Source organism: Paroedura picta, chromosome 12 (assembly GCF_049243985.1).
Source record: "Paroedura picta isolate Pp20150507F chromosome 12, Ppicta_v3.0, whole genome shotgun sequence".
NCBI classification, from domain to species: domain Eukaryota; kingdom Metazoa; phylum Chordata; class Lepidosauria; order Squamata; family Gekkonidae; genus Paroedura; species Paroedura picta.
In genome coordinates, this window is record NC_135380.1 from 9,575,602 (window position 1) to 9,597,856 (window position 22,255).

At 45.0% G+C, this 22,255-nt stretch overlaps 2 long non-coding RNA genes across 2 annotated transcripts in view; one reads left to right on the plus strand and one right to left on the minus strand.

Annotated features, from left to right (window-relative positions):
• The window catches only part of LOC143821818 (uncharacterized), a 49,670-nt gene that overhangs the window by 3,760 nt on the left and 23,655 nt on the right, over positions 1 to 22,255 (plus strand). The gene's annotated exons all lie outside the window — the stretch shown is intronic.
• Positions 1,259 to 20,670, minus strand: LOC143821819 (uncharacterized). Its single transcript, XR_013225923.1, has 4 exons — positions 20,549 to 20,670; positions 11,255 to 11,335; positions 10,068 to 10,124; positions 1,259 to 2,215 (listed from the first exon to the last, which is right to left on the minus strand). It is a non-coding gene; the product is annotated as an uncharacterized LOC143821819 (long non-coding RNA).

A 22,255-nucleotide genomic window follows, 5' to 3' on the forward strand; every position in this document is an offset into this window, starting at 1 on the left:
CCCCTTCCAACTCTAGGATTCTATGATTAAGCAGCCAAAATTGAGCAACCTGATAACACCATGGAAGAGAAGTGTCAGCCTAGGTACCCTCCACTGTTGATGGGTACAGAGGCCTACCAGCCAGCTGAACTAGCCAAGATGCCTCCAGGAGAACGAAAAGGCAGGAGGGTGACAGACAGCAAGGAGAGGGACGTCACACCAATGCCAGAGAGCTTGCTTCCCTTCCCGTACAAAAACAAAAGAGGAGGACAAAATTATAGCACCTGGATGGATGCAGTGAAGAATCAAAGTGACAGAGAGCAGCTTGGTTTGACCAGCAAGGAGGCCCACCCCAAGGGAGGTCTTCTGCACCACTGATGCACACCAAATGGGGCACACGGGCAATCGGCCATGCCATATGCTTAGCCTGCGCATGCTGTGCAGTCAACCTTGCTTCCATAGGGGTGGGGAATACATGGGCTAAGCAGCCCTTTAGTGCAGGGGTAGTCAACCTGTGGTCCTCCAGATGTCCATGGACGACAATTCCCATGAGCCCCTGCCAGCAAACGCTTTAGTGCTTCCCTGAGGGCCGACGCAGGTGGGAGCTTGAGCTCAGATTTGGCAGGGACAAGCAGACCGGGCTGTGTGTCAAGTGGCATAATGGGGACAATCCATTCAAGCAACGTACCGAAGCCTGTACTCTGGGGTTGAATGCAGGGATGATTTCATACTGTTAGGGGAAGGGACAGGGGGAAGAAAAAGGAGGATGGTAGAAATGTCCCATCAAAAGATGCACAGTTCAGTTGAAGTGCCTGAGCTGCATCATCTGCTAGGTCTGTTCTCAATTTGGGGGAACTTAAAACACAAATTCCTCAATTTGAGGCACCGAAGAGGTTCCAAGAGTGACAAAAAGAAGAAGAAGAAGAAGAGTTGGTTCTTATATGCCGCTTTTCCCTACCCGAAGGAGGCTCAAAGCGGCTTACAGTCGCCTTCCCATTCCTCTCCCCACAACAGACACCCTGTGGGGTGGGTGAGGCTGAGAGAGCCCTGATATCACTGCCCGGTCAGAACAGTTTTATCAGTGCCGTGGCGAGCCCAAGGTCACCCAGATGGTTTGTGGCAAGGTTTGGCTGCTGGTCCATTTGACATCCTATTCCTTAATTATCTTCATTTCTCCCCTCTTGCTGTGCTGCTAAAGCAATCTCCAGCAGAATTCCATTGGGTTACCAGGGAAGCAAAGGGGGGTAAGTCAGTAGTTTTTACCTCCGCATGTCTTGACTGTAAGGTGAGATCTGTGCGGATGCAGGTCTAAGATCTTTGCAGGAAATCCGATGCTAGAAGAGGCAGTTTTGTAGCTGAGCCAAATCTGATCTTTATTGAATGCAGATAAACAGGAGGAAGAGGCAGGAGCAGAAAGTGGATTTATTTTTTAAGCCCTATGCAGCATAACACCCAAGTCAGGGAATACAGCAGAAAGCAAGTTAATCACCCAAATTAGGCAATGAGTAATCAAGAAACAATTAAACCATTCCCAGCCCATTAAGCTAAATGCATTCACTCAAGGCTAATCCAAACTAAAGCCACCCACTGCAATGGGCACATGGTGAGAGTGAAGCAACAGGGGAGGAAGAGGTGCATCATGGGTACATGAGTGAGCCAGAAAAGGAAGGAGAGAAGGAGAAATGAGTGGAGCTGCCCCCTGCTTGGTCCATCAAGGTCTACTCAGCCTGGCTGCAGTTCTCCAGGATCTCAGGCAGAGATCTTTCCCCATCATCCTTTTAACTGGCGATGCTGGGATTGCACCCAGGACTTTCTGGATCGAAGCAGAGGCTCTGCCGCTGAGCCTCAGCTCCTCCCTGTGTTTCTTCTCTACTTCAGAAAAAGAAGCAGACCCTTGATTCAGTTTCCTGATTGTCTCATGGTGATCTGGCTTTACATTGCCTCCCGTTTCTTTGCGTTGGTTCAGAAGGTCTCCCTCTACCTTTAGCTGTGTAGGCTTCAAGAGTATAGGGAGCTCAGGGTGGGGGCTGGTGGCATCTCAGAGTTTCCATCATGGGTGGGGTGATGGGGTCACGCAATGGCTCCGAAGCCATCCAGGCCGCTCCTCTCACCATTATGCAATTGTGACGCCAAGGACCAGCTCTTGATTACCTCAGGCCACCCCGACCGAGCTCAATTTTCCATCCATTTCGATGCGTTCTGAGCAAATATCAAAGCGTTGTCTTGAATTAGTTGCCTGAGTGGACAAAAAACCCTTTTAATCAGGTTTCCGGTGGACACACTGTCATTAGCAGGAGCCAAAAATATGCTCTTTGCCGAGCGCCTGCCAAGGCCTTTGAGACTGTAGCAGAGTTGGCAGCTGGAACCTTGGCGCTTGGCAGAAGGCATTCTGTCATTCAAGCTCCTTGGGAAAGACGCAAGGTTTCCCCCTCCTCCACTCACCCACTGGTTGTAAGGTTGCGCCTGGCATAGCTCGAGCCTCTGCGGTTTCGTTTTTTAAAAAGTTCTTAAAATGTTGACGATTTACAGACGTGCTGCCCGCCCATGGGCAGAAGAATTTCATTAAACGGAAGGGTCAGTTCAGTGCCACATGTGCATGCGCTTGTTTATTTCAGGAAGCTACAAAGGCCGTTCCCTCCCCCCCTTTTAAAAACAAATTAAGCGCTGTGGTCAATGGCAGTCTGTCTCCTGACATTCTGAAAGGCACTTTGCAGCATCCAGTGGTGTAGCGCCATGTCAGAATCTTCGTCTTATTCCTTCTCATCCGGCTTTCTAATGAGAAAGGAATCTACGGTCCCTGTTGAGGTCTCAGTCCAGGTCATTAAAGCCGGGCAACTTCTAACTGCATGAACTGCCGTCTCAACAGGGACTTTAGATTCTTTCCTTGTTATAAAAATGGATGGGAGAAATGAAGGTGCATCACAAAGAGAAAGATTCTACTCAGGCGTTCACTTTGGAAATACAAAGTTTGTCTCCTTGGAGCTGTTCAAGAGGGTCACAGACTCCATCCTCTTAAAAATCAGAAAACTTGATCTTTGTCTTACCTTAATGAGGAAATCTTTGGCGATCGTTTTTATTTGGGAAAATGCTAAGTGTTTTGGACGCTTTTCTTGAGCATCTATTAATGGTAGTTAAGGCTCAAAGTTACTGGGAATAGGCACAAGCCAGGAAAATGCAGTTTGGGTCACGGTTTGTGGCATGCCTGGTTTGTGAACCAAGAATCATTGTGAACTTTTAGAAGCCAAATGAACTGGTTTGGTTCATTATGTGGTAGAATGCTACCCATGGCCTGCTAGAAACATTACATTTGCATAGGGTTTTTGGCTGCTCTACCTGCCCTCCAAATTGTGGTGAGGACTGGATTTATGGGGTCTGAATTATGCCCCCCCGAAGAAGGTGCCTCCATCCATTTTTTTTATAATGGAAGTGGAAAAACAAACGGGCAAGGACAATAGAAGTCCAGCAGAACAGAATCAAAGTCCTTCTATTCAGTAGAAACTGAAGATGAGGGAGCATTTTTGCAAGACCAGCAGAGCCACTGTGGCACTGCAAACCCAACAAGACTAAGGTCAAGCCAGAGAATTTCTGCAGTAGAAACTGAAGAGGGGCCTTTTTGCAAGCTCAGCAGAACCAGTGTCACTGTGGCAGTGCAAATCAAACAGAAATAAGGTCAAACCAGAGAATATCTGCAGTAGAAGCTGAAAGTGAAGTGCATTTTTACAGGTCCACTACCAATGTGGCAATGCCAGCTCAATCACAATCTAAGCAAGAGGCAGCATTTTTACAGGCCCAGGAGTACTAGTGCAACCACAGAGTGCCCAGCAGAACCCAGTGACAATGTGCCTCTCATATTGCAACCTTAAAAAGATTCCTCTCAAAGCACAGCATCATAAATAACTGAAGCGGGCGGGGGGGGGGAATTGTGCAAGCTCTGCACAAGAAAATGGGAAAGGAACATAGGAGGGCTTGCAAAGTGGGGAGAAACCCTCTTGAAGATGATATGACTGGTTTGAAACTAACTAGAGTAGTTCTAACTCTATGATTCTCTTTCAGGAAGCACTTCCAGCAAAACACACACACACAAACTAAAAGAAAAAAGTTGATTATATCACAGGTTGGACAGATGTTTGAGGCTAATCCTGCATTGAGCAGGGGGTTGGACTTAGATGGCCTGTATGGTCCCTTCCAAATCTATGATTCTCTTTCAAGAAGCACTTCCAGCAAAAACACAAACACACAAACCAAAGGAAAGGTGATTATATCACAGGCTGGACAGATACTTATCAAGGATGCTCGAGGCTGATCCTGCATCGAGCAGGGAGTTGGACTAGATGGCTTGGATGGTCCCTTCCGACTCTATGATTCTATAACTATCAGGTATATATTCCTCTTCCAGTTATACTCCTACGGGCCCCGTTTCTGCCCGGTACTTAAGCAAAGGGTTTAATCTCTGATGTTTGCGATGCTTCATATTTTTGCATCCCGCTCTCCCTGGTTTTCTCATTGAAGAGCATGCCGCCTCCTGACATTTGGATGCGATAAATCTGTGTGCATGTGCAAATAAAAGCTTCACGCATGGACCGGGAGAGCGCAGGTGAGTAACTGGAAGTCGGTAACCAAGGAAACGGGTAGGCACCGAGAGGAAGTGGATTTCACCTCCTTGCTAATGCTGAAACAATAAACCGGGAGTGGGAGGGTGGGGGGGGTGAGGAGACAGGGTTTTCTCAATGGGAGAAACGAAGGAGGGGCAGGAAGGGCTGAAGAGCTGAGCATCACTCAGGCTGGATTTGGATCTCAACGGCCCCAACGGGAGTCACCAGTTTCACACAGACGCACGACTCCTTCTGGACTGAGACGACGCAACTTGACTCAGCGTGCTGTTCGAGGTCTTCCAGGCACTTTGCTGCCCCAGAGGATTGCTTCAGGGGGATGACGACATGTCCCTCCCACATCAGCTGGGCCCCTTGTCAGCTGGAGCTTAGCAACATGTGTGGGCTTGCGCGGTGTGATGGCAAAACCCAGGCTCGTTTGACACAAAGTGCCGGGATTGCTGAGGCGGATGTGGCTCAAGATTACTCTCTCGCACACAGATAACGCCCTCCCTGTAATCTCCGCCATGCTGAGCTCTGCCGAATCAAAGTAGGTCAGTGAGAGGTACGTTCAGTTTAATGCAGGAAGGAATCTGCACAGAAGCTATGGGGAGGATGCCTCTTGTACCCACTCCCAAGCGGTCCAGACAGTCGGAACACCGGAATTGCCCTCCAGCCTTTGGAAGAGTTGGGTTGTTTTGTTTTTTTTTACTTCTGACGGGAGCTCTTCTTTGGTTCCTGCTCCCTAACTCCTACATTTTCTCCGTCTAACCTACCTTGCAAGGTTGTTGTGAAGGGTGACTGGAGAAGAGAAACTGTTGTATGCTACTTTTGATCTCCTTTGGGCAAAGAGGTGGGGGGTATAAATAAATCATAGTAGAAAGATTGTGCCATAACTGCCTGCTTCCTTATTAACCCACCTGGCCATGTTGGTCATTTTTGGAGGTCCCCCTTTGGGTGACCCACCTTCTGAGATTAGGTTGGTCATTTTTGGAGGTCCCCCTTTGGGTGACCCACCTTCTGAGATTAGGTTGGTTATTTTGGAGGTCCCCCTTTGGGTGACCCACCTTCTGAGATTAGGTTGGTCATTTTTGGACGTCCCCCTTTGGGTGACCCACCTTCTGAGATTAGGTTGGTCATTTTTGGAGGTCCCTCTTTGGGTGACCCACCTTCTGAGATTAGGTTGGTCATTTTTGGAGGTCCCCCTTTGGGTGACCCACCTTCTGAGATTAGGTTGGTCATTTTTGGAGGTCCCCCTTTGGGTGACCCACCTTCTGAGATTAGGTTGGTCATTTTTGGAGGTCCCCCTTTGGGTGACCCACCTTCTGAGATTAGGTTGGTCATTTTTGGAGGTCCCCCTTTGGGTGACCCACTTTCTGAGATTTGGTGGTTGGCAACCCAAGAGAAGGCCTTTTCATTCATGGCCCCAAAGCTCTGGAACTCTCTGCACAGGGAGATGTGTTTCCTTCTCCCCTGCTATTGCCACCTTCCATCAATAGGTGAAGAGGTCTTGTTTGGTTTCTCTTGGCCTTCTTTCAGTGATCTCGTCTCCCTTCCCAGCATTTTAACTGTCATTTTTATCTTTTGTATTTAGCTCTGGTTTTAAATTGGACCTTTTTGGACTAGTTTTAATGGCTTTTATGATTAAACTAATTTTGGATGTTTTAGTTGGTTAGAAAAAGAGTTGGGTTTTTATACCCCACTTTTCACAACCCCAAGAAGTCTCATAGCAGCTTGCAATCACTTTCCCTTTCCTCTCCACACAACAGACACCCTGTGAGGTAGGTGAAGCTAAGAGAGCTCTTGGAGAACTGCTCTGTGAGAACAGGACTATGACTAGCCACATTGGTGGCCATCTGAGGACAGAAAGATGAGGTAAAAGTCTTGTTTAAATAAAAATAAATAAATAGGCATCTTGGTTCTTTGAGTTCTTGTTTCCCCATAGTAGCGGACAGATGTATAAATGTATATTTGTATACAGATTTGTATACATCCAACCACCAGGCCCTTGAAATCCATCACAAACTCTCTTGCTTTCAAAGGTTTTTTTTTTTTTGCAAGTTCACCTGAAATGCTTCACTTTCTGGCTAATGGCCTCTGAATGTCAATTTAGCTGGATCAGCATCTCTGAATTCTATTTTGGACATCAATCATTCGAATACCATAACGGTTTCTTTTGATCCTCTGCTTACCTGATTCACTAAGGTAAAAATACATCAAGCTATCTTTTGTGATTTGAATGAATTTTTGCAGAGTCTGCCATTTCACAGAAGGATTAAAAAAAAAACCCAACTGGACCAGATATAATTTCAGAAAATATTCTTGCAAAAGGTATTTTTAGACAGCACTTGTTGGGTCAGACAAAGCAGTCAAGTTTGCAAAAGGACTAGCTGAATGCAGTGAGCAGACTTCCTGGTTCATCTGCCTTCTGCTCTGCCTTATCGCAATGCTCAGCCTTAAGAGAAAACCCCCTGAGTTCCTTTGCTGTAGCAATTCACACAAGTCAACATTTCCATGCAAGGATAAGTTAGAAAGAAATTTGCATTCGTCATGCAAAGGAAATAATGACCTGTTTTCCCTTTTTTGTCCTCTTTTTAATGGACCAGCTCTTCCAAAGAGCTGGCTTTGGAAACTGGGGAGATGAATATCCTTTTACAGGAACATCCATTTTGCAAGTCAAAGAAACCCATTTATATCTCTACATGCCAGAGGCAAGAACTGAGTTGAGCTGTTGTCTGAATGGAGACTTGGGGGCAGGGACCAGATTTCGGGTACAATCAGTGTGTTCCACAGAGGATGATTTCCTCGGAACATTTTTGGGATTCCAGCAGGGCAACCAGACAAGAGTCTTGGCTGAGTTGTTACATATTCTCATGCCAAGACTTTGCACCAGTTACAAAGCTGTGCTTTGAATAGCTCATATTTTCTGTTTCATCCCGAAACCACAAGAATGGTGAACTCCCTCTCACTTGGCAGTCTAAGCCATGGGTTGACAGCTACTTATCCTGGATGCTTGAGGCTGATCTTGCATTGGGCAGGGGGTTGGGCTAGATGGCCTCTCTGTCCCCTTGCAACTCTATGATGCTATGATTGTATGCTATAAAGGTAAAGGTATCCCCTGTGCAAGCATTGAGTCATGTCTGACCCTTGGGGTGACGCCCTCTAGCGTTTTCATGGCAGACTCAATACCCTTCTCAATACCATTCCCTTCCCCAGTCATTACCATTTTACCCCCCAGCGAGCTGGGTACTCATTTTACCGACTCTGGAAGGATAGAAAGCTGAGTCAACCTTGAGCTGGCTGCTGGGATAGAACTCCCAGATTCATGGGCAGAGCTTTCAGACTGCATGTCTGCTGCCTTACCACTCTGCGTCACAAGAGGCTGCCTTGTATGCTATAGTCCTCCTCTGTGTGGGATCCATGGCTTCATGTATGAGGATTTTGTGGACGTGTTAAAGTGACAAGGCACTATTTCATCACTGTCTGGGGTCTTGCCCTTCTCATATAATGCAGGCATATGAAGATTTGAGTCATGTCTCCTTTATCCCCATCTGGCCTTTACATGACCATTTAGAAAAAGGGAGTATAGCAAAATGCGATGTCAGTACCATGGACAGCACCTACAGCTTTCACTTTAAAAGCAGAATTTCTTGCTGTGTGTGGTTTCTGGGACAAAACCTTGAGTGCAATAGCACCTTTAAGACCAACAAATCTTTATTCAAGGCGTGAGCTTTCATGTGCATGCACACTTCCGCAGGCAATGGAACAGGAATCATAGGAGTACAGATATAAGTAGAGAGTAAATTAGTAATAAATAAGTGAACAGCCACATGACGATGTCCAACAAATATGCAGCATGATTATAAAGATCAGATAATTCCTTGCTGGAATAACAAATAATTTATTTTGGTTTTCTGGGGTTATTATTTCCAGCTATGTGCTTTAATGAGTATAAGTCTAAGACTTTATTGTTTCCAGCCATAGGCCATTACAATGCTATCAATAACATATCCGTTGATATAAAAACAGTAAAAGAATTAGAACAATACATGTGGTAGTCCATAGATAATAAAAGACATTAAAATTCAGGTTTCTAGCTCTCTGGTGGTGTAAATTTGGCTCAAATTTTCCTTGCTGATAATGCAAATAGTGAAACATAACTAATTAGGGGGTTGGTATCCGATAATAAAAGACTATTTTGTCCAAATTCGCAGGGAAGTTCTGGCCACTCAAAAATCTCTCAATATATTTGGTTCTTGGCCCCAGGTATAGTGGACAATCCAAAACATAATGATAAAGGTCTTCAACAGCATGTTCTCCACAAATACATAGGCGAAGGTCAAAAGGTACACCGGAGTAGGGCTGATGGCATAACTTGAAAGCGTAAATGAGCAAACGCCATTTGAAGTTTTTGTACAGAAATGGTTGTTAAATAGTCTGATCTGAGATGGACTCTTTTGAATAGTTTAAACAAAGGAGAAAAATTAGATTTTATTATTGTTTGTCTATCCAGTATGGCATCAGTATTAAAGATCCAGCCTCTCAGATTAGACCCATCAAATTGTGCTCTTAATAAATCATCTGGGATGGAATACCATGATTGTATTTTATCATAACAGGCAAGTCGGAATAGATCAGTATTCAAGGTTAGCTCAAAACATTGCTTGAATATTAAATTGGTAATGTGCTTTAATGAAACTCAGCTACTAGGGCTGTGATCCTAAAGATGATAAAGGTGAGAGGGGTTATTTAAGCCTCTCCCTGCATAGCTGTCGTGCAAACATTGCCTCCTTCCACCAGGTTGCTTTTACCCTCTCTGAGAAAATGGATCCTAGACTAAGAAAGCTGACTCAACTGATGTACAAAGACTGCAGCTTCAAATGAGCCCGCAGAGATCTAACACCCTGCTAAGAATGCCTCAACATTGCCTCAAATGACACAAAGGCTTTTTTCCTGGCCCCAGTTTATTCTTTCAGCTACTGGGCATCAGACTATGAAACGTGTAATGATGAATGTATGAGCCAGTCTAAAACTATTCACTCTTCAGGGGTGAACAGAACTCCTTTGTAAGAAGCCGTTAGATTATTGCAGGAAAATCTCTAATTTTCTCACAGGGTGCCTGTTGTGGGAAGAGGAAAGGGAAAGAGATTGTAAGCCACTTTGAGACTCCAGATAGAGAAAAGTGGCATATAAGAACCAACTCTTCTTCTTCAGTAATATCAGGGCTCTCTCAGCCTCATCTACCTCACAGGGTGTCTGTTGTGGGGAGAGGAAAGGGAAGGCAATTGGAAGCCACTTTGAGTCTCCTTCAGGAAGGGAAAAGTGGCATATAAGAACCAACCAATTTTGAGAGATTTTCTAGACCATCATCATCAACTTTTCATACATCTCTCTACTTGTATCTTCCTTTAGGATAAACCTTGTGAGCCGTAGGTAAACATTTATTGGGTTACCGCTTAATCTTTCCTATTTAGGTAACTAATCTCTATTAGCACTTACCTTTATTCAGTGCTTTAGCACTCATGTTCTTCAAATTCCACAATAAGAGCTGGCGCTCTGCAACAGAAGAATTTTTTAAGGACAAAAAAACAGGGATAATCTAATTTCTGAGAATTAGACATATCTCTAATTCATATTTTAGTGAGAACAGCAAAACAGAATAGGTGGCGGACATAATAAAGCTGAAGATCTGTCTTCCTCATTAGGGACTAGTGACTTGGGATCTGACTAAAGGCCATGCTCCCCCCTCTTGCCACAACTAGAACTATTTTCTTATGCTTATTCTCCATGCAGTTTGTGCTGTATTGCTGTGAGCAACTTTGGATGCTATATAAAGAGTTTCATAAACAGATCTCCTGTAGTTTGCTTAAAAAAAAAAGCAAATAGTGGTTAATAATCCATCACCTTTCGGTAGGGACACCCCAATTTGGGGACATAACATTCTGCCATTCTATGTGGCTACTTACTCCATCCCTTTTCATAGAGCCTCAGCTTTAGAAATTCAAGATGAAGGTTTTTTTTTTTTAATATGCTTTACCTAAATAAGTTAGGGTTAGAACTTCAAACAGAGACCTCTTAACAGTTCCCATATATAAGCTTTTCCTTTTATATGTGTTTATAATCTGCTTTTCTACTAAAAGGACTTGGTGGTGCACAGTCAAATAATTAAAAAGACAACAATTCCAATAAAACAAGGCACAAAGCAACACCCAAAGCCAACTAGCAGCAGAAAACCTGGTTGGAATCGGACTAAGCCACCTACATTTGGAATGGGAGAAATCTTTGATGAGAACGCAGATATTGATTGCTAAACAGAAACCAAAACAAAACCCAGAGTATGGATCGAGATGATTTTACAAGGGACTTTGGGGATAATTAAAAAGAAAGATCCTGTGCTAACAGCGATTTTGCAGGCTGCATAGTATTGAGGGGAACTTTTCACTTTGTAATATGCTTCAAAACATTCATTTTCTAAGCCCCCGACTCAACCGAATGGGAATGCTAACTTGCCTGGAGTGTAAACAGCAAGAATGGCTGTTCTTAACAGGAGACAAGAAGAGAGAGAACCAATCCCAGATCCTTGTAAAAAAGCTAACACCTGGTGAGCTCCTTCATCTGCTGCCTATCTTTGTGTTAAGTTCAGGCCCCAAGGCTGCTTTGCCATTACAGTCATTTATACGATTTACCTTAATGATCTCATTTGTTATCCTTCCTTGCTTGTTTACTGCTGAGATGAAAAATGTTCTTCTGCACTGGCCATCAGGCAACTAAAGTAAACAAAAATGGGTCAGAGGTAGAGCATTTGTGCTGCATGCAGAAGGTCCCAGGTTCAGTCCCCAGCATCTCCAGTTAAAAGCGTCAGGATCTCGGGAAAGACCTCTACCAGAGACACTGGGGACATGCTGCCAGCCAGAGTAAGCAAGCCTGGCCTTGATAAGTGGCCTGACTCAGCATAAAGCAGATTTTGTGTTCAAGCTTCCTATGCATGTCACAGTGTCGGAAGGAACATTAATTCTGAAATGGCTGCTTTTAATTCCAGCCCCAATTTGTCCGTGTTAAACCAATTTTCAAATTGTGCCCTAGCTAGCCGACGTCTCCCTGGATTTCTGTCTCTTTGTATCACAGCAAAGTTGGCCTGTGTTTTGACACATCCCATCATATCCGTTTTGTCACTTACGCAGTGCTTCATCGGTCACTGTTCTCCAGAAATCCGATCAAGGCTTCGTGTAATGGCACAAAGGCAGAGATTCTCCGCGTTGTAATGATTAATGACATCATCAAGGTTGCCCGGCCCCTGGAAGAGGCTGAACGGAGGCCAATTTGTCCTACTATTTGTGACACAGTCAAGCCCATCAGACATTTTCTTGGAGCCAGGCGTGATGAACTTGACTTTTCAGAGCTTCAACACGTCTCAAGATTGAGATTCGACATCAAATGTGGAATGCTTTGGGAGGGGATTGGAGAAGCACGTATTAATTAGATCTTTCCCCACTGAAATGTAGTTAAAGCATCAGTGTTAAAGTTGAATATGACAGCTGCATGAAACCAGATCGAAAAATTTTGACAGCTGTTCCCAGTGATACCATGATTTTGCTAAGTCATGGTTAGGAGAGGAGGAGGAGTTGGTTTTATATCCTGCTTTTTACTACTTGAGGGAGTCTCAAAGCGGCTTACAATCACCTTCCCTTCCTCTTCCCACAACAGACACCCTGTGAAGTAGGTAGGACTGTGAGAGTGTCCTGCATAGTGCAGGGGGTTGGACTAGATGACCCAGGAGGTACCTTCCAACTCTATTATTCTATGATTCTATGAGAGTTTTGGATGGAACTGCTCTGTGGGAACAGCTTTTAACAGGCCTGGGACCAGCTCAAGGCCACCTTGCATGTGGAGAAGTGGGGAATAAAACCCAGCTGGCCAGATTAGAATCATAGAATCCTAGAGTTGGAAGGGGCCATACAGGCCATCTAGTCCAACCCCCTGCTCTATGCAGGATCAGCCCTAAGCATCCTAAAGCAAGCTGCTGCTCTTAACCACTACACCAAGCTTACCAGTCACACTTTCATGAATGAGTGTTGTGCTTCTTTTGATGATCTGCAATCCTGCAGCATTTTAACTTTTGCATACCAAACCGTTTCTCTTCCCACTAAATGATCTATATTGCCACGTGTGAAATACTCAAGTAACTTTCTGTGCAGCCGTATGACTACAGAATACAGTGTGAAAGTGGCTATTAATGGCATGAACTTCTGACATATTTTAGGGAATGGCTTCGGTAAAATAGGCAGTTTAGGCCGCGAAAAACATCAAACCGTTGGTGGGCTTCAGAAATACTTAATGCTTAGCTCTGATCGAGATGCCGTTTATTGTTACCCACTTTCCCACTTCACAAATTGTTCAAGCTGGTTTTCCAAATGACAAATCAGTCATCTACAGAAATCGGCTGCGTAGAAAGTTTAACATTAAAATGCTCAGTGAGAAATCTAAAAGGCAGCAATTTGTCAAAGGAGGTGTCCAAAATGGCTCACAGCAGCATGAGTCCAAACACAAAGCAGAATAAAAATGTGTTTCAGAGGGTAGCCGTGTTGTCCTGCAGCAGAAGACCTAGATTTGAGCCTCTAGGAGCTTAGAGATCAATAAGATTTTCGTGGTGTGAGCTTTCAAGAGTCAAAGCTTGCTTTGTCAGATATGATTCTCAAAAGCTTCTTCCCTGAATTGAGAGCCAGTGGCCTTGCTGCTGTATTTAGCCATTGGAAAGCCTGTGGGTCAAAAGTCAGCTCCTGTAGATTCTTCATTGTTGGCTGTCTGATTTGAATCTGCTTTCTCCTGGCTTTCTTGAAAACATTCCTCCCAAAGATACACTTCTCTTGACTGATTCTATTGCCAAGCCATATTAATTGTGGAGCTTAAAATATATAGAGAGTCAACTAAGGCAGGGGTAGTCAACCTATGGTCCTCCAGATGTTCAGCATTTGCTGGCAGGGCCTCATGGGAATCGTAGTCCATGAACATCTGGAGGACCACAGGTTGACTACCCCTGAACTAAGGTACACAAGGTTATTAAGGGGGAAAATGCTATGGAGAGGTTAATAGGTTCATAAATGTCTTGAATCCTAAACAGCACCAGTGGAGTCACTCAAGGAAGGCAACTCTCACCTCCTACCCCCATCACTGCACCCTTCTTTTCCCTACCTTGAAATCAGGTTCCTTTGGGTCACTGAAAAAAAAAGAGGATTGGTGTATGGGCTCCAAGCCATTTAAGCTTTCTGCTCTCCATGAAAAGTGTCGGGGAGCAGAAAGCAAGGGTCACAAATTGCTACAAAATGGCTCAGCTTGCAAACCAACCACCTGGTTTATATATCAGTTTGTGGTTCGGTTTGTGTTTCAGCCGCGAACCCAAAGGAACTGCTAAAGGGCATCTCATATCCATTCCTACTTGCAAGACTTTTTTCTAACAGCATCCAAAAAAGAATTGTGTGCACACACACACACACACACACACACACACACATCCCTACACTTCTTTTTTACACATCACACTATGATGTATGGCAGGCTGTTCTATTCATCCATTTAATGAGCCGCTGATGTGTGAACTCTCCAATTTGTGGAATTATAAAGAAGAAGAAGCTGTACTCATTTCTAATAAACATTCTCTCCAGTGTCAACAGAAGTCTCTTCTCTCAAGAGAAGACTGTCTTGCAAAAAACCCTGCACTCATTTAAAGGCTACAGAACATTAGAGGAGGTCTCTTATTCTCCCAGATATCATCCAGCTGGGAAATGAGGTCCTTGTTCTTATTTTCATTTGTGTATTTAAAATTTGTAACGGCCTGTAGCTAAGCAGTACGATTTCAGTAATACCCAAGCCATCATAGATACACGGCGTTGGACGGGCGTGTCACACAGAGATGTGGGTCTGCAGGCAGTAGTTTCCCAGCTGAATCACAGGCCATGTCGTTCATGCATAATGCAAAGTCTGTTTCCAGCATCTATCAGATATGGGGCTTGCAGAACTGCAAGTGAATAGCACTTCTAAATTAATGTCTGAAGCAAAGATGCTCAGGACTGATCTTCATTAAGGCTTGTGAACTTCAGAGGTTATCTGAAGTCTTAGGAACTCAGCACACCAGGACTGCTGGCTTCTTGGTTTGAATTGTGTGCTCGAAAGGGGGGAGGGAGTGTACAAGAAGCACTCCTACTCTGGCAACCTGATACATGTTCAGATTGGGTGGAATTGGTTTTTAAGGCATAAATCTACGGCACTGATCTCTGCAAAGAATCCAGACCATCCCTTCCAGGGTCTGTGTAACATAAGCTTGGGTCAAAGCAACTGGTTACTGCAGAGCACTTAGTAATAGGCTGACTGCTGTTTTAATTGCTCCCTGCGGGGTGTTTGATTTCAGATGGATATGAACTAATATGGTAATAAGGTGTCCTGCCAGTTCATTGTATATGAGATGTATTGTATATGAGATGTGGTAGAAATGGAGGGGGGGGGGGGGAAAGAAGCTTTATACATATATTTTAGTGCAGCTACAAATTCAATTGCTCTGTGGCATTTGACTGCCACAAATTGTGAAAACTCACCACCACGGATTTCACTTCTACACACTACACCTTTCATTTTTTGAGTTCTTTAAAGGAAAATGTAGTTGATTAAGGTAAAGGTAAAAGTATCCCCTGTGCAAGCACCGAGTCATGTCTGACCCTTGGGGTGACGCCCTCTAGCATTTTCATGGCAGACTCAATACGGGGTGGTTTGCCAGTGCCTTCCCCAATCATTACCCCAGAACCCAATTAAAATGAAGCTTTGAATTAAACATTCAGTCTCCAAATTGGAGAAGATTCCTCCTTACTAACATAAATTGTACTTTTTTCAATATAGCAGCTAACCGTTCATTTTGTGTGTGTGTGTGTTTAATTCATAGCCATTTTGAGTTGAAGATACCAGGTGTGCAAAAGACGTCTGTAAAATCCCAGGGAAGTTTACATGCATCTCTCAGCCCCACCTACCTCCCAAGGTGCCTGTTGGGGGGAGAGGAAGGGAAAGCGATCATGAGCTGCTTTGAGACTCCTTCAGGTAGAGAAAAGTTTTATATATATATATATATATATATATATATACACACACACAAAAATTTCTCTTCCCCCCCCCCCCATTCCCATTGCAGACCTCTGCTTCTGCCTGGAGAGATTCATCTTTATATGCCCACTGTCACGATGGTAGTTCTTAGTCTGATGAAGAGTGCTTGCACTCGAAAGCTCACACCTTGAATAAATCTTCGTTGGTCTTAAAGATGCTACTAGGACTCTGATTTTGTTTTGTTCTGCCCGGAGAGGTATGAGATGCAATGCCCCCCTCCCCAATATATGTCTTATTGTCAAGTGGAGAATCAAGACTAAGGGGTGAGGATTTCTTTGTTCATCCAAAGGGACTGTGACAAAAACAGAGCCCAGAGCAATGACTCCACATTGCTTTTTATACCTGCAAATGCCCTGTCTCAATGTATTCAGCTATACCATGGGGTAGTCAAACTGCGGCCCTCCAGATGTCCATGGACTACAATAATTCCCATGAGCAGGGGCTGGCAGGGGCTCATGGGAATTGTAGACCATGGACATCTGGAGGGCCGCAGTTTGACTACCCTGCTAGATGAATATTTGTAGTCGCAGCGTGTAAGCCTGCTTGGGTCAGGGAAGCAACTCATTTAGCGCTATGAATTATTGAGTGAGACATTCGGAAAGCGTCATTTTGATCCACAGCAGTCCCAGCAGCGGCAGATTATTAATTCATAACTTAACTATGGTGAAATTAGCAGAACAAGAAACCCATAAAAACCTTTAAAAGCCCAAGTATCTCACTCTCTCTCTCCCCCCCTCCGGCTCCCAAAAGTAGCCAGGATTTCAGGCCGCATTTCACTAAGATCTTGTCTAATGGAAGCTGGAGATGTTAGGGGCACTTTTTCATAGGGAACGTGTCCATCTGCTAGGCCCTGTTGAGTCATCTGAATGAAAGCAGGGAAGGAAGAAGTGCAGAAGTCCTTGACCTGAACGGCATTCTGGATTTTGAGCACGGAGTTGAAAGACAACCCCCCCCCCCAAATTGACTCCTGAATCTTGAAGCGAGCACAAGCAGGTGCCGTCAAATCAAAAGACCTGACTTACAGGAGCCCCATAAAGGGAAGTCCAGGGCTGGTGAGAGGCTGGGATGGACACATCAAAGGCAGAGTATTGTCTACTCAGACTGGCAGCAGCTCTCCAGGGTCTCAGGCTGAGATCTCTACTACTTGATCCGGGGATGCCGGGGACTGAACCTGGGACTTGTGCATACCAAGAGGATGCCCTACCACCCCCAACAACAACAACAACAACAATAATGATGATGATGATGATGATGATGATGACATTAACAATAATTATTATTAATAAATAATAATTAACCATAATAATTAACAGTAATAATTAATAATAATTCTTAATACTATATTCCTAGCCCACCTTTCCCTGGTCTGCTCAGGGTGGGTAGCATCAGATTTCAAACAACCATATACAATTAATAAAAGCATTAATAAAAAACACTAAATAATTGGACTGTCTTGTTCTTTCTGAGGTTGGTCAGAGCTTGGAGGGGTTTCTGCTGGTGGATGGAGGACAGGCTCTTAATCTGTACACCTGGCCTCAACCATCGGCCGGGCAGAACTGCTTAAAGTCCTACAAGGCCCTGGTCTCCTCAAAAACCAGAGCAGGGGAGGGGAACTGGAACTGGAACCATAAAAGCCCAACTGATGACAGTTAGGACCTTCAAATGTCTGTATTAATGTTGAAATTATATAACTTTTATTGTGCACAATTTAAAAACCTTTAGGAATATATAGCCCATAGGCTATTGCAGAACAGTGTGCAATGCACTATATGAACCAATGGACGGATGTGTTTCAGCCCTTATAGGGCCTTCCTCAAGGGTCTGGTTTTAACACACGCCAGTTCATTACATATATATATACAGCAGCCAATAAAATCTCCAAAGTAAGAGCTGCAGAGTATCAGAGTCACTTAAAGAGTGAAGATGTCTATTTATCAGTCATTAGCTCCCTTCCAGAGGCTGCCAAAAATGTCAATGGTGTGTTCTCTTATTTTTATCTCTTTGGGGCCAGGGACCCTGAGCAGAGTTTGATTGCTTGAGCGTAATACTCTGTGGGGTACAGAGGGAAAGGTGGTCCCGTAGAGTTAAGGGTCCTAGAATGCTTAGGGCAGGGGTAGTCAAACTGCGGCCCTCCAGATGTCCATGGACTACAATTCCCATGAGCCCCTGCCAGCAAATGGGCGCAGGATGGCTGCTGTGAATGCACCTTTGTGACCGTCAATTAACCCAGCAGATAATGCCACCAAGTTTGCAAAAATGGCTGCTTTGGGAGCAAGGCCAATGTCTTTTTGCTAGGCATCTCCCCTGTTAATTTCATACTAATCAATGGCCACTCCTTTGCAAGTTTATTCTCTCTCCTGTTCATGCAAAAGTCTCTCCCCCCCCCCCCCAGCCTGGACTCATAACACTTCCCCACTTGTGAATTAAAAACAGCCTGAGGAGGTGGTGAATTTCCAGCACATAAAAAGAAGCGAGGGGAAAGAGTGTAGACAGCACTTTCTCATTTCTTTGGGCTTCCCCTTTAACAAGCACCTCTCCCTGCCAGGGTTGCGTTAAAAAAAAATCTGAAGGAGGAATTTTTATGTCTCCTTCAGCATTTTCAACCACAGATGAAAAAAATTAGTCCCTTGACAAGGTTTGTGCCTGTGCTAGACACAGGTCTGCATTCTGGTCTCTTGTAAAAGGCAAGTTGTCAAAGTTTGGAGAAGTCACGTCCTTACCCTCACCCTCCTTGGAACTCGTCCCGCTGTGATCTCCACTTTCTTCTCCCCCACTGTGTCTCTTCTGTCGGATTTATTTTCTCCTTCGATGGGGAAGGCAACTCACCGATATGGATTTAGCCTTCCCAAAAGCGCTAATCCAAGAACTCTGCTTTCTGAAGTGGCATTACGGGGGCTTTAGGACCTTTCTGAGCAAGCCTTAAACAAATAGTAACTAATACCTGGGCCTAAAGTCATTTCCTATGACTTAAGGAGAAGGATTGGATCTTGCTTTAAGATTTGGCAGGCACAGCTCCTGTAATGAGCTGGAGGTGTCTTTGCCTTTTGCTGGGGCTATGTGGGGTTTACTGGGAGGGGGGGGCTTTTAAAAAAGGCTCTACCTTACAGTTCTGTAAATATCACCCATGGTGACCGCAATGCCATGCCCAGATGATGTCCCTCCCCCAACCAGAATCCCTGGCCTGTCTGGACTGGAGGAAATTTGCCCCCAGACCCCAAAGTGTTGATGGCATTTCCCTGGGCATGCAAGAAAGGGCCACAAGAGCCAAGCTCAGACACAATCCCTTCTGCCCACCCACTTACTATCAGGTGTAGTGGTTAGGAGTGCGGACTTCTAATCTGGTGAGCTGGGTTCGATTCTGTGCTCCCCCACATGCAGCCAGCTGGGTGACCTTGGGCTCCTCACAGCCCTGATAAAGCTGTTCTGACCGAGCAGTGATATCAGGGCTCTCTCAGCCTCACCCACCTCACAGGGTGTCTGTTGTGGGGAGAGGAAAGGGAAGGCGACTGTAAGCCGCTTTGAGCCTCCTTCGGGTAGAGAAAAGCGGCATATAAGAACCAGCTCTTCTTCTTCTTCTTCGGTAATATCAGGGCTCTCTCAGCCTCACCCCCATCACAGGGTGTCTGTTGTGGGGAGAGGAAAGGGAAGGTGAATGTAAGCCGCTTTGAGACTCCTTCAGGTAGAGAAAAGCAGCATATAAGAACCAGCTCTTCTTCTTCTTCTTCAGTAATATCAGGGCTCTCTCAGCCTCACCCCCCTCACAGGGTGTCTGTTGTGGGGAGAGGGAAGGGAAGGTTAATGTAAGTCGCTTTGAGACTCCTTCAGTTAGAGAAAAGCGGCATATAAGAACCAGCTCTTCTTCTTCTTCTTCTTCGGTAATATCAGGGCTCTCTCAGCCTCACCCCCATCACAGGGTGTCTGTTGTGGGGAGAGGGAAGGGAAGGTGAATGTAAGCCGCTTTGAGACTCCTTCAGGTAGAGAAAAGCAGCATATAAGAACCAGCTCTTCTTCTTCTTCTTCAGTAATATCAGGGCTCTCTCAGCCTCACCCACCTCACAGGAGGTCTGTTGTGGGGAAAGAAAAGGGAAGGTGAACATAAGCTGCTTTGAGACTCCTTCGGGTAGAGAAAAGCAGCATATAAGAACCAACTCTTCTTCTTCTTCTTCTAAATTCACAAAATCTAATATTAGCATTCTAAAATGATGAAATGGGTGTTTTTAAAAGAGATTTTTTTTTGCAAGGCATGTTTTTATGATCTTACAACAAGTACATATACCCACATAATGCAAATTAGCTATAATTGAAGAGATCCCAAGTTATGCGTGTCTGTTTACTAAACTGAAAACACATTAATGGACCATGGAGATTTTAGTAAAAAAAAAAAAAGAGAGAAGCTGTGCAGAATAGAAATCAGGTGCAAAACTCGTGGATTTTATGCATTCCCTGCCAGACTGCATTTGCTGACATCTCCTGCTAAAGGAACTCAGACAGAAGGTCTGGGATAGAGACTCCAAAAGCCCCTGGAGGACCGCAGAGCCTGACCGGGCTAAACGGATCACCGATCTTGCTCAGGGCAAGCTGGTAGCCCCATAGATGCGGTAGGCTCTGCATGAGACGATGCCATGCAGCTCCCTGCCTGTAAACGAAACAAAAGTTTTCTGTTTTGTAGCCTGCACTCTCACTCACTATCCCAGGAAACCAGAACAAAATGAACTCCCCAAGTCCTGTTCACCTGGGATCAAAGCTCAGCTGCTCCTTTCACAAATAAACAGACTGCCAAGCTAACCCAAATGGAAACACAGCTTCCCCAGGGCTCCCGGCGGTCCTCTGCTTTGTACCTTTGAGTCGCTCTCTTGCTTTCTCTCCCCATCAGCCTCCGGAGCATCTTCCCAGCCTGATGCTGGATTGGACTGAGAGGTAATGAGAATTACATCTGAACACTCATGCTCCCCTGCTGCTCTGGCAGGATTTTTGTACTCAATGGTGGGCGCTGAACATTCAAAGAGAAAAATAGGAGCTTCATTCTAACAGGAAGCCAATTTGAGGCAGCACTCCCGTGGCTGGATATAATTTCCCCCCCCCCTCAAAAATTAAAGGAATAGGCATGTCTTTATTGGGAGCATTTCACAAAGCAAGAGTGTTGAGGATTTTAATATTCAAAAGGGTAATGTTTATTTCTTCATTTCACAAAATTTGTCCCACGCCTTTCTGCATTCATGAGGGCCACCGAGGCAGCTCTCCAATTAAAATAAACAGGGTAAACACACATCTTAAACATCACTAAAACCAACAAAAGCACATCGCGAAAACAATGAAAAGCAGAACACTCAGATTTGTTCTCTTTAAAATCAGCCAGCTCAGACCCTCAAATTGGTTCCCATTGAAGATAAGGGTCCCAAAATTCTGGGAAGCCCCCGCTCGAGAAATTTGAATCTTGAACCAGTAATACTGTACCCAAAGATCAGCAATCCTGGAAAAGTCCTTCCCCCCCAAAAAAAACAATCCTGGGTCTGAAATGATTTCCCCCCCTTAGAACATGCTCTACTTCATAACACATATGCCTCCTGGCTGCCCTATCAAACTAGAGCTGAGGCCCAATATGGCCAAGTCTTATGACCTGGTTGATTGAAGACTTTGTTCCCTCCCACCCTCCTGTTTGGACTTATATTTTTCCTTTATTTGCTTTCTTCCGAAAATTCTCTGACCTTAGGCTGTCAACAGCAGGCAAGGGAGATGGTACCAATAAAGACACAGTCTCTGCTTCCACTTAGAAGTCCACCAACAGACGTAAGACGTGGGTGATGTACAGCCCTGCTGCTCCAATTCCCAGCAGTTCTGCCAAGACATAATATTGGCCCCGTGTGCCAATTTGATACATGATACAATTAGATCCAGCCTGTGGTGAGCTGAATGGGGCTCAGAGTTCAAGGACCAGCTCTGCCGTGGAGCCGTTGTATGGCCTGCAGCATCTCTTGCCTGGCTGCCTCTGTGCGTGCGTGGCAGGCAAGCGTCCTTGAGTCAAGAAATTAGGAAACTGGCTGCAATCCAGCGGAAGCTTCTCCGATGGAATCTTCAGAAGGCCATGAGCTATGGCTTCAAGGAGATGTGAGGAGCTCATAGGCAGTGTACAGTTTTGCAAACAATGAGATAGCCCAGCCTTTTTCAACTTTTGGACCATGGAGGAACCGCCAAAGTATTCTTCAGGTTCCAAGGAGCCCCAGGAGTGATAACATGCCCCTCTAGAAAAGTGGGCGCAGAAGTAAGATGCAAGAACCAGCCAATCAATCAATCGGTTATTTACCATTTCTGTGGTGGAGAAAGAGACTAGGCCTGTGGAGCAACAAGGGAAGTGGGCTCCAGGAATGTCGAGTGATGTCAGTGGCCATCTGAACTTTGAAGCCCCAAGGGAGCTCTAGCATAACACCAAGGTTCCCTGGAAACCTGGTTGGGAATCCCTGAGTTAGCCTCTATCAAGCCTTCAGGAACTAGAAAATGTCTCGGTGGGTCGGAAGGTGGAACATCAGCACGCTTCTCAGCTTTTCCCT